The following is a 13,500-nucleotide window of genomic DNA, read 5'->3' on the forward strand; positions in this document are numbered from 1 at the left end:
TTGGCAAATACCACGAGGCGAATGAAAATGAAAACACAACATATCAAAACTTATGGGACACAGCAAAGGCAGTGCTAAGAGGGAAATTTATTGCTCTAAATGCCTATATCAGAAAAGAAGAAATGGCAAAAATTCAGGAATTAACTATCCATTTGGAAGAACTGGAGAAAGAACAGCAAGCTAACCCCAAAGCAAGCAAAAGGAAAGAAATAACAAAGATTAGAGCACAAATAAATGAAATTGAAAACAATAGAGAAAATCAATAAGGCCAGAAGTTGGTTCTATGAGAAAATCAATAAGATTGATGGGCCCTTAGCAAGATTGACAAAAAGAAGAAGAGAGAGGATGCAAATAAATAAGATCAGAAATGGAAGAGGAGACATAACTACTGACCTCACAGAAATAAAGGAGGTAATAACAGGATACTATGAACAACTTTACGCTAATAAATACAACAATTTAGATGAAATGGACGGGTTCCTGGAAAGACATGAACAACCAACTTTGACTCAAGAAGACATAGATGACCTCAACAAACCAATCACAAGTAAAGAAATTGAAGCAGTCATTCAAAAGCTTCCTAAAAAGAAAAGTCAAGGACCAGATGGCTTCACATGTGAATTCTATCAAACATTCCAGAAAGAATTAGTACCAACTCTCCTCAAACTCTTCAAAAAAATCAAAGTGGAGGGAAAACTACCTAATTCATTCTATGACGCCAACATTACCCTCATACCAAAACCAGGCAAAGATATTACAAGAAAAGAAAACTACAGGCCGATCTCTCTAATGAATATAGATGCAAAAATCCTCAATAAAATTCTAGCAAATCGTATCCAACAACACATTAAAAGAATTATTCATCATGACCAAGTAGGATTCATCCCAGGTATGCAAGGATGGTTCAACATAAGAAAATCAATTAATGTAATACACCATATCAACAAATCAAAGCAGAAAAATCACATGATCATCTCAATTGATGCAGAGAAGGCATTTGACAAGATTCAACATCCTTTCCTGTTGAAAACACTTCAAAGGATAGGAATACAAGGGAACTTCCTTAAAATGATAGAGGGAATGTATGAAAAACCCACAGCTAATATCATCCTTAATGGGGAAAAATTGAAAACGTTCCCCCTAAGATCAGGAACAAGACAAGGATGTCCACTATCACCACTATTATTTAACATTGTGTTGGAGGTTCTAGCCAGAGCAATTAGACAAGAAAAAGAAATACAAGGCATCAAAATTGGAAAGGAAGAAGTAAAACTATCACTGTTTGCAGATGATATGATAATATACGTCGAAAGCCCGGAAAAATCCACAACAAAACTACTAGAGCTAATAAATGAGTACAGCAAAGTAGCAGGTTACAAGATCAACATTCAAAAATCTGTAGCATTTCTATACACTAGCAATGAACAAGTGGAGGGGGAAATCAAGAAACGAATCCCATTTACAATTGCAACTAAAAGAATTAAATACCTAGGAATAAATTTAACTAAAGAGACAAAAAACCTATATAAAGAAAACTACAAAAAACTGCTAAAAGAAATCACAGAAGACCTAAACAGATGGAAGGGCATACCGTGTTCATGGATTGGAAGACTAAATATAGTTAAGATGTCAATCCTACCTAAATTGATTTACAGATTCAATGCAATACCAATCAAAATCCCAACAACGTATTTTTCAGAAATAGAAAAACCAATAAGCAAATTTATCTGGAAGGGCAGGGTGCCCCGAATTGCTAAAAACATCTTGAGGAAAAAAAACGAAGCTGGAGGTCTTGCACTGCCTGACTTTAAGGCATATTATGAAGCCACAGTGGTCAAAACAGCATGGTATTGGCATAAAGATAGATATATCGACCAATGGAATTGAATAGAGTGCTCAGATATAGACCCTCTCATCTATGGACATTTGATCTTTGATAAGACAGTCAAGCCAACTCACCTGGGACAGAACAGTCTCTTCAATAAATGGTGCCTAGAGAACTGGATATCCATATGCAAAAGAATGAAAGAAGACCCATATCTCACACCCTACACAAAAGTTAACTCAAAATGGATCAAAGATCTAAACATTAGGTCTAAGACCATAGAACAGTTAGAGGAAAATGTAGGGAGATATCTTATGAATCTTACAATTGGAGGCGGTTTTATGGACCTTACACCTAAAGCAAGAGCACTGAAGAAGGAAATAAATAAATGGGAACTCCTCAAAATTAAACACTTTTGTGCATCAAAGAACTTCATCAAGAAAGTAGAAAGACAGCCTACACAATGGGAATCAATATTTGGAAACGACATATCAGATAAAGGTCTAGTATCCAGAATTTATAATGAGATTGTTCAACTCAACAAAAAAAGATAGCCAACCCAATTACAAAATGGGAAAAAGACTTGAATAGACACCTCTCAGAGGAGGAAATACAAATGGCCAAAAGACACATGAAGAGATGCTCAATGTCCCTGGCCATTAGAGAAATGCAAATCAAAACCACAATGAGATATCATCTCACACCCACCAGAATGGCCATTATCAACAAAACAGAAAATGACAAGTGCTGGAGAGGATGCGGTGAAAGAGGCACACTTATCCACTGTTGGTGGGAATGCCAAATGGTGCAACCACTGTGGAAGGCAGTTTGGCGGTTCCTCAAAAAGCTGAATATAGAATTGCCATACGACCCAGCAATACCATTGCTGGGAATCTACTCAAAGGAATTAAGGGCAAAAACTCAAACAGACATTTGCACACCAATGTTTATAGCAGCGTTATTTACAATTGCAAAGAGATGGAAACAGCCAAAATGTCCATGAACAGATGAGTGGCTAAACAAACTGTGGTATATACATACGATGGAATATTATGCAGCTTTAAGGCAGGATAAACTTATGAAGCATGTAATAACATGGATGGACCTAGAGAACATTATGCTGAGTGAGTCTAGCCAAAAACTAAAAGACAAATACTGTATGGTCCCAATGATGTGAATCGACACTCGAGAATAAACTTGGAATATGTCACTGGTAACAGAGGTCAGCAGGAGTTAGAAACAGGGTAAGATAATGGGTAATTGGAGCTGATGGAATACAGACTGCGCAACAGGACTAGATACAAAAACTCAAAAATGGACAGCACAATAATACCTAATTGTAAAGTAATCATGTTAAAATACTGAACGAAGCTGCATCCGAGCGATAGGTTCTTGCTTTGTTTTGTTTTGTTTGTTTTGTTCTTATTATTATTACTTTTATTTTTTTTCTCTATATTAACATTCTATATTTTCTTCTGTTATACTGCTAGTTCTTCTAAACCGATGCAAATGTACTAAGAAACGATGCATCATAGATCACATGCATCTATGTGATGATGTTAAGAATTACTGATTGCATATGTAGAATGGTATGATGTCTAAAAAAAAAAAAAAAAAATACTGCCTAACTGTAATGTAATTATGTTGGAACGCTGAATGAAGCTGCATCTGATCTATAGTTTTTTTTTGTTTTTTTTTTCTTTCTCTTATATATTTTTGTAGTTTTTATTTCTATTTGTGTTTTCTCTGTGTTATCACTTTATTTCTTTTTCTGTTGTCGTGCTATTTCTTTCTCTAAATCGATGCATAAGTACTGAGAAATGATGACCATACACCTATGTGACGATATTAAGAATTACTGATTGCATATGTAGAATGGATTGATTTCTAATGTTGTGTTAGTTAATTTTTTTTAATTAATAAAAAAAAAAAAAAGAAGAAAGTCAAAATCCTCAAATGAGATCCCTACGAAGTGCACACTGCAGAGACTGAGGAAGAAGAATCCAGTTAAATACAGTATCTATCTCTTAGATTGTATCCTAGTCTGATTTGCATGAATAAAACTCAAGATGCAATACCTTCAATAGGTGAAAAAAAAAAAAAAAAGAAATCAAAGAAGACCTAAATAGATGGAAGGGCATACCGTGTTCATGGATTAGAAGACTAAATATAGTTAAGATGTCAATTTTACCTAACTTGATCTACAGATTCAATGTAACACCAATTAAAATCACAAAAACTTACTTTTCAGAAACAGAAAAACCAATAACCAAATTTATCTGGAAGGGCAGGGTGCCCCAAATAGCTAAAAGTATCCCAAGGAAAAAAAGTGAAGTTGGAGGTCTCATGCTACCTGACTTTAAGGTGTATTATGAAACTACAGTGGTCAAAACAGCATGATACTGGCATGAAGACAGATAATAGTTACGAATGGAATATGATAGTGTGTTCAGATATAGACCCTCTCATCTATGGACAATTGATCTTTGATAAGGCAGTCAAGCCAACTCACGTGGGACAGAACAGTCTCTTTAATAAATGGTGCCTAGAGAACTGGATATCTATATGCAAAAGAATGAAAGAGGACCCGTGTCTCACACCCTATAGAAAAATTAACTCAAAATGAATCAAAGACCGAAACATTAGATCTAAGACCATAAAACTGTTAGAAGAAAATGTAGGGAAGTATCTCATAAATCTTATACTAGGAGTCGGTTTCCTAGACCCAAAGAGCATTGAAGAAAGAAAGAAATAAATGGTAACTCCTTAAAGTTAAACACTTTTGTGCATCAAAGAACTTCGTGAAGAAAGTAAAAAGACAGCCTACACAATGGGAGACAATATTTGGAAATGATATATCAGACAAAGGTCTAGTATCCAGAATAAAGAGATTGTTCAACTCAACAACAAAAAGACAGCCAACCCAATTACAAAATGGGAAAAAGACTTGAACAGACACTTCTCAGAAGAGGAAATAAAATGGCCAAAAGGCACATGAAGAGATTCTGAACTTCAGTGGCTATTAGAGACATGCAAATCAAAACCACAATGAGATATCATCTCACACTCACCAGAATGGTCATTATCAATAAATCAGAAACTGACTAGTGTGGGAGAGGATGTGGAGAAAGAGGCACACTTATCCACTGTTGGTGGGAATGTCAAATGGTGCAACCACTGTGGAAGGCAGTTTGGCGGTTCCTCAAAAAGCTAAATATAGAATTGCCATACGACCCAGCAATACCATTGCTAGGTATCTACTCAGAGGACATGAGGGCAAGGACACAAGCGGACATTTGCACACCCGTGTTTATAGCAGCATTATTTACAATTGTGAAGAGATGGAAACAGCCAAAATGTCAATCAGCAGACGAGTGGCTAAACAAACTGTGGTATATACATACGATGGAATATTATGCAGCTGTAAAACAGAATAAAGTTATGAAGAATATAACAGCATGGATGGAGCTTAAGGACATTATGCTGAGTGAGATTAGCCAGAAACAAAACGACAAATGCTGTATGGTCTCACTGATATGAACTGACATTACTGAATAAACTTGGAGAATTTCATTGGTAACAGAAACCATCAGGAGATAGAAAAAGGGTAAGATATTGGATAATTGCAGCTGAAGGGATACAGATTGTGCAACAGGACTGAATGTAGAAACTCAGAAATGGACAGCACAATACTACCTAACTGTAATACAATAATGTTAGAACACTGACTGAAGCTGAATGTGAGAATGGTAGAGGGAAGAGGTCTGGGGGCACAAATGAAATCAGAAAGAAAGACGATAAAGACTGAGATGGTGTAATCTAGGAACACCTAGAGAGTATAATGATAGTGACTAAATATACAAATTAAAAAAATGTTTTTGGATGAGGACAAACAAAGGAACGTCATTACTGCAGGGTGTTGAAAATAGATGGTAATTAATATTTTAAAATTTTACCTTATGTGTGAGACTAAAGCCAAGGTTTATTTCATACAAAACTTATATTTTGACTAGTGCATTTCCTAATATAACTTATGTAGACAATTTATATTTTGACTAGTGCATTTCCTAATATAACTTATGTAGACAACTTAATTGAACACCATAAGTACGTGGAACTTTGAGTAGGACATGAGATTTTGTTGGTTTTTCCAGAGTGATGCTCTGATAAATCCCAGAGGGATTTGAACACTGAATAAAAAAGTTTTTGTAAAGTCCCCTTCAGGGAATGCTGTGAATGGGGGAAAATTTAACTTCCCCAAGTTGAATTCTTAATATTCTCACAAGCAGTGTGGACAACCAAAGTTACAGGCTGAGCCCCCAGTCTTGGGGTTTGTTCATATGAAACTTAACCCCAGAAAGGATAGGTCATGCCTACTTAAAATTAGTCCTAAGAGTCACCCCCAAGAGAACCTCTTCTGTTGCTCAGATGTGGCCTCTCTCTCCAGCCAACACAACAGGCAAACTCACTACCCTCCCCTGTCTATGTGGGATATGACTCCGAGGGGTGTGGACCTTCCTGGCAATGTTGGACAGAAATCCTGGAATGAGTTGAGAGTCAGCATCAAGGGATTGAGAAAACCCCTAAAATGAGCTAAGACTCAGCATCAGGGAACTGAGAAAACCTTCTCGACCAAAAGGGGGAAGAGTGAAATGAGATAAAATAAAGTGTCAATGGCTGAGAGATTCCAAACAGAGTCGAGAGGTTATCCTGGAGGTTATTCTTACGCATTAAGTAGATATCACCTTGTTAGTCAAGATGTAATGGAGAGGCTGGAAGGATCTGCCTGAAAATGTGGAGCTGTGTTCCAGTAGCCATGTTTCTTGAAGATGATTGTATAATGATACAGCTTTCACAATGTGACTGTGTGATTGTGAAAATCTTGTGTTTGATGCTCCTTTTATCTACCTTACCAACAGATGAATAAAACATATGGAATAAAGATGAATAATAGGGAGAACAAATGTTAAAATAAATTTAGAGTGAAATGCTGTGAATAAAAATGTATTTGCAAAGTCCCCTTCAGGGAATGGGGAGGGGGAGGAGGAGGGGGTATGGTATGCATGAATTTTTTTCTGTTTTCTTTTTATTTCTTTTTCTGAATAGATGCAAATGTTTCAAGAAATGATCATGATGATCAATATGCAACTATCTGATTATATATGTAGAATGGAATGGTCAAAAATTATGAAAGTTTGCATTTGTTTGGTGTTTTTCGGTATTCAAAAAATTTTTTTTAAATTAACAAAAATATATTCCTACAAAGAAAAGCCCAGGGCCAGACGGCTTCATAGGGAAATTTTATCAAACATTCCAAAAAGAACTAACACCAACATTCCAGAAAGAACTAACACCAATCCTACTCAAACTTGTCCAAAAAACTGAGGAAAGAGGAACTCTACCTAACTCATTTTATGAAGCTAATATCATTTTAATACCAAAACCGGTAAAGATGCTATAAGAAAGAAAAACTATAGCCAATCTCCATAAAGAACATAGATGCAAAAATTCTCAGTAAAACATTAGCAAATCAAACCCAAGAACACATTAAAAGAATTATACACCAAAACCAAGTGGGGTTTATACCAGGAATGGAAGGATGGTTCAACACAAAAACATCAATTAATGTAATACAGCACAGAAACAAATTGAAAGAGGAAAAATCACATAATCATCTTGATTGATGCTGCAAAAGCATTCAACAAAATTCACCCTCCAAAAGACAGGAATCAAAGGTAACTACCTCAAAATGAGAAAGGGAATAAATGAAAAACTGATAGCCAGCATCATACTCAATGGAGAGAAATGATCCCCCTAAGAACAGGTGCAAGAAAAGGATGCCCACTGTCACCACTATTATTCAACATTTTGCTAGAAGTTCCAGCTGTAGCAATCAGGCAGGATAAAGAAATAAAAGGCATCCAAATAGGAAAGGACAAAGTAAAACTCCCATTATTTGCAGATGATTTGATACTATATTGGAACATTCTGAGAAATCTACAGCAAAGTTACTTGAGCTAATAAACAAATTCAGCAAGATAGCAGGATATAAAATTAATGTGCAGGCGGGCCGCGGTGGCTCAGCGGGCAAGAGTGCTTGCCTGCCATGCCGGAGGACCTCGGTTCGATTCCCGGCCCCAGCCCATGTAAAAAACAAACAAACAAACAAAATATAATAAAACAAGAAAATGTTTAAAGATGTTTCTCTTCCTTCCTTCCTTCCATCCTTCTTTCCTTCTCTCTGTCTTTCCTTCCCTTCCTCCCTTAAAAAAAAAAAAAAAAAAAAAAAATTAATGTGCAAATATCAGTAAGATTTCTATACACAAGCAATGATCTAGCTGAGGAATCAGTTAAGGAAAAAATTTCATTCAAAATAGCAACTAAAAGAATCAAATATTTAGGAATGAACTTAACTAGGGACATAAAGAACTTGTACACACAAAACTACATAACATTGCTAAAGGAGATCTAAATAGGTGGAAAGACATTCCCCGCTCATGGACAAGAAGGCTAAATATAATTAAGATATCAATTCTCCCCAAATTGATTTACAGACTCAACATAGTACCAATCAAAATTCCAACAACCTACTTTGAAGATTTCGAAAAGCTAACTACCAAATTTACCTGGAAAAGGAAAGAGACCCCGAATAGCTAAAAGCATCCTAAAAAAAGAAGAACAAAGTGGGAGGATTAACAGCCCCTGACTTTAACACCTATTATAAAGCCACAATGGTCAAAACAGGATGGTACTAGCACAAAGACAGAAGCATTGACCAGTGGAATCGAATCAAAAGTGCAGAAATAGACCACCAAATCTATAGGAAACTGATTTTTGACAAGGCACCCCAAATCCTCTGCATTGGGACAAAATAGTCTTTTCAATAATTGGGGATGGAAGAACTGGATATCAATAGCAAAGAGAATGAAAGAGGATCCCTACCTTACACCCTATACAAAAATTAACTCCAAGTAGATCAAACACCTAAATGTAAAAACTAGGACCTTAAAGTGTCTAGAAGAAAATGTAGTGAAACATCTTCAAGACCCAGTAATAGGAGGTTGCTTCCTAAACTTTATACCCAAAGTATAAGCAACAACAACAACAAAAAATAGATGAATGGAAACTCCTCAAAATCAAATGCTTCTGCACCTCACACGACTCTCAAAAATGTGAAGAGGCTGCTATCTCAATGGAAGAAAATATTTGAAAATCACACATGGGACAAAGGTTTGATATCCTATATACATAAAGAAATCATACAACTGAACAACAAAGGGAGAAACAACCCAATTATAAAATGGGCTGAAGGGGTAGTACGATGGTGGGTCAGTGGCAGAATTCTCGCCTGCCGTGCAGGAGACCGAGGTTTGATTCCCAGTGCCTGTCCATGCAAAAAAAAAAGGGGGGGGGGAGTGGCTAGAGATGTGAAGAGGCGTATTTCTGAAGAGCAAATACAGATGGCTAAAAAGCACTTGAAGAGATGCTCATTTTCATTAGGTATAAGAGAAATGCAGATCAAGACTACAATGAGATACCACCTCACATCTATAAGAACAGCTACTATTAAATGAACAGGAAACTAAATGTTGGAGAGGATGTGGACACTTATTTAATTAGGACACGTATGCACTGCTGGTGGGAATATATAATAGTACAGCTGCTATGGAAGACAGTTTGGCAGTTCCTTAGGAAACACAATATCAAGTGGCCCTATGACCCAGCAAGAACACTATGGTATATACCCAGAAAAGCTGAAAGCAATGATAGAAACAGACATTTGCACATCAACGTTCATAGCAGCATTATTCACAACCGCCAAAAGATGGACATAACCCAAATGCCCATCAACAGAACAGTGGATTAACAAAATGCCTTATATACATACAATGGAATATTATACAGCAGTAAGATGAAATGATGTCCTGAAGCACATGACAAGATGGATGATTCTTGAGGACATAATGCTGAGTGAAATAAGTCAGACACAAAAGGATACTGTATGACTCCACTTTTATGACTATGGTAAAGGTAAAATCAGAGGCTTATGATACAGAATATAGGGGACTTAGAGATACATAGAAGCTAAAGATGGGTGAATGGTTAGCTTATGAGGTTGAAGACAAATGTAAGGGAATAAATAGAAGTGAAGGTGGTTCTCCAAGAAGAGTACTACACTGAAGGTAAAAAAGATTGAAAAGGGTTGTATAGATCTATGTGTCCCACTGATTAATACTAGAAAGATAAATAAGTTCTTACAAGAACTACTTCAAAGGTATGATTCGTGTACAAAGAGCATTTGCTTAAGTCCAGGGTGCAGAGGGAAAATGGCTATTGTATGCTATGGGCTATGTTTAACAGGAAAACATCAGCAATACCACAGCAACAGCAGGGGTAAATAATTGGGGGAGGTACAAGAGTTAAGGGGAAGTTTAGATTTCGTATTTGGTGAGGATATGTTTATTGATTATTTTTCTCTTGGGAACGATGACATTATCTAAAATTGAGAGTGTTGACAGATTGTGGACTTTGGGCATTATACATAATGCCCAACGAATGCAGGTGGCTGAAGGATGCACTGACTGATTGGCAAATGATGGTGAAATATATATACATATGGTTAAATATTGTGCTGCTACAAAAAGGAAGGAAGTCGTGAGGCATGCAAAAATGTGAATGAACCTGTGGGACATTTGCTGAGGCAAAATAAAATAAGCAGAAATGAAAGAACAACTATTGTATGGTCTCCTTTAGAAAATGCTTATAAGAAAACAGGGGCCTAGATTGTAAACTCGTATAGCAGACTCAGTTAGGCCACAGTGGTAATTATTATTTCTGGATTTCGAGAGGCTGTTTTATATCTATGTGCTGGTTTGAAAGGATGTATGTCCCCTAGAAAATCCATGTTTTAATCTAAATCCCATTTCATAAAGGCAGAATAATCCCTATTCAATACTGTATGTAATTAAGTCATCTCCCTGGAGATGTAACCCAATCAAGACTGCTTGTTAAACTGGATTAGAGGAGATGTGTCTCCACCCATTTGGGTGGGTCTTGATTAGTTTCTGAAGTCCTATAAAAGAGGAAACATTTTGGGAGATTAAGAGCGAGATTTGGAGAGAGCAGAGAATGCTGCAGCACCATGAAGCAGAGAGTCCATGAGCCAGCAACCTTTGGAAATGAAGAAGGATAACGCCTCCCTGGGAGCTTCATGAAACGGGAAGCCAGGAGAGAAAGCTAGGAGATGACGCTGTGTTCACCATGTACCCTTCCAGCTGAGAGAGAAGCCCTGACTGTGTTTGCCATGTGCCTTCTCACTTGAGAGAGAAACCCTGAATTTCATCGGCCTTCTTGAACCAAGGTATCATTCCCTGGACGGATACCTTTGATTGGACATTTTTATAGACTTGTTTTAATTGAGACATTTTCTCAGCCTTAGAACTGTAAACTAGCAACTTATTAAATTCCCCTTTTTAAAAGCCGTTCTGTTTCTGGTATATTGCATTCTGGCAGCTAGCAAACTAGAACAATCTACAACCTGGTATTTAGAGACAAGAGCGAAGCTGATCAGGTCAGGATTAAGGTAATTCAGAACACAGGGGTAAGGAAGAGTATCTATATTTTAGAACCACACCTACTCTTTGATACCAAAGGATGGAAGGTTTATTTTGTCTGGAACCTAAATTTTCTGCAACATATAATCTTACTCAAACTGTCTGGACAGCTCATTTGAACAAATGGAACACAGGAGCCCAGATTAAGAATGAGAGCCTTTAATTCTGTATAGTTTAAAGTAATGCCTACATACATCCTAGAATATATAAAGCAGATAATCAAAAAGTATTGGCAAAGTCCCTTGAGGGATGGGAGAAAAAATATGGAACTATCAAAGTTTACCATCAGGGAATCCCGATACTCTGTCAAACATTAGGGACATCCATATCCATAGGCCAAGCCCTTGATCTTGAGGCTTACTCATGTGAAGCTTATGTAGGTAGCAGAAAAGCTTAGCCTACTTATATGTATGCCTAAAAGTTACTTCTGGAGGACCTCTTTTGTTGCTCACATATGATCTCAGTCTCTAAGCCCAACTCAGTAAGTGAAATCATTGCCCTCGCTGCTACGTGAGACATGACATCCAGTGGTCAAAGTCTCCCTGGCAGCATAGGAGATGACTCCCAGGGATGAGTCCAGCCATGGCACAGTGGGATCAACAATTCCATCCTGACTGAAAGGGGGTAAAGAAGTCTAACTAATAAAGTATCAGTGTCTGAGAGTTTAAATAGAATGGAGAGGACACTTGAGGTCACTCTAACTCAAACTTCAGTTAGACAAAGCTATCTATTACAATTTGCAAAACTCCAACCAAAACCATTCCAGCCAAACCTAAAGAACACCTAGAGCAATATATAAGATCCTACAAAGTTTCACGTACTAGGTCAACTTTCTGAAACCTACAATCTCCAGATGGGTCCCTGGACCAGATAAGTCCTGAAACATTGAGGGCCCAGCTCCTCAAGAACATCAGAAAGTACCATCTCCCTACCCCATATCATTGACAGTCCCTTCTAACATGAAAAAGTTAGAATGACCATTGCCCAAATACCCCTAAAGAGTGGGATAGAAAGATCAAAGGTGATGGTAGAGTTATACAGAGAGGGTAGGATCAATCATACAAATATGACTGAATCATTGAATGGATATTTCTCTTAGTCTACACTATCTTAGAGCACCTAGAAGTAAAAGTCGAAAATTGTTGAATTGTAACCCATACCAAACTCTGAACTCCATTCTACAACTGTGTGTCATGCTTTGCTTTGAAATTCATTGCTTTTTCATGTTATTTTTCACCAAAAAGAAAAAAAAGTTGAATGTGGTAAGAAAATACTTATTTCTTCTGACCTCCTATATTCTGAAACAGCTAGAAGGAAAAATCTAAGAGAATGGTATGGTAGCCCATGACAAACTCTGGTATCTGTCCTGTAACTACGTGTTGAAGAGTGCTTTGAAAATTATTGCATTTTTCTTTCTTTGCTTTGTATATGTGAAATATATATTATACAGTTTAATAAAAAACTCAAAAAAAGTGTCTGACACCTAATAAAGTCTTAATACTTAATGAATGACTGCATACTAGGTTTTAATGAAATGTTTCAAAGAAAATCTTTCTGTGTGTGGATCTAGTCATTTTGCAATATTTTCTTAACATATTTTTAAGAATCCTCTGAAATATACTTCCCTTTTCATGTCTACTTTTACTTTTCTTTCTTAAGGTAATATAGAAGTTTTGAATCTGGATGAAATCTCAAGACAAGTACAAGTTGATTCAATTTATGGTTTTCATTTTTCTTTTCCTAAATAACATTTTTTTTCTTACCTTTGGTTTTCTGAGTCCTTTTCCCAAGTTTTAAATTGTAGTTTGTATATTTCTCTTTCTTCATAATAGATATTTCTGCCTTTCTAGAATAAAGTATATAGCACTATGAATTTCCTGGTATTTACAGAAAATTCTGCAAACTTTATTAGTACATATAACTGTTGTTATATAAAACAATATATTCTAGAATTCTCCTTTGACCCAAGTGTAAAGATTCTTCAGTTATTTTATTTTAATGACAGCATTTTACTAGACAGACTCTAAGCATGTAGTATGTAAAATTTCTACTTTTTATATT

At 36.4% G+C, this 13,500-nt stretch overlaps 1 protein-coding gene across 2 annotated transcripts in view; it reads right to left on the reverse strand.

Annotated features, from left to right (window-relative positions):
- The window catches only part of MARCHF8 (membrane associated ring-CH-type finger 8), a 237,764-nt gene that overhangs the window by 204,762 nt on the left and 19,502 nt on the right, over positions 1–13,500 (reverse strand). For both annotated transcript variants that reach the window (XR_013161352.1, XR_013161353.1), the window contains exons 2-3: positions 13,203–13,285; positions 3,724–8,088 (exon numbers count right to left, since the gene is read on the reverse strand). The gene's annotated coding sequence lies outside the window, so the exon portion shown is untranslated. Of the gene's footprint in view, positions 8,089–13,202; positions 13,286–13,500 lie in introns of those variants that run through there.

Source organism: Tamandua tetradactyla, chromosome 13 (genome assembly GCF_023851605.1).
Source record: "Tamandua tetradactyla isolate mTamTet1 chromosome 13, mTamTet1.pri, whole genome shotgun sequence".
NCBI lineage: Eukaryota > Metazoa > Chordata > Mammalia > Pilosa > Myrmecophagidae > Tamandua > Tamandua tetradactyla.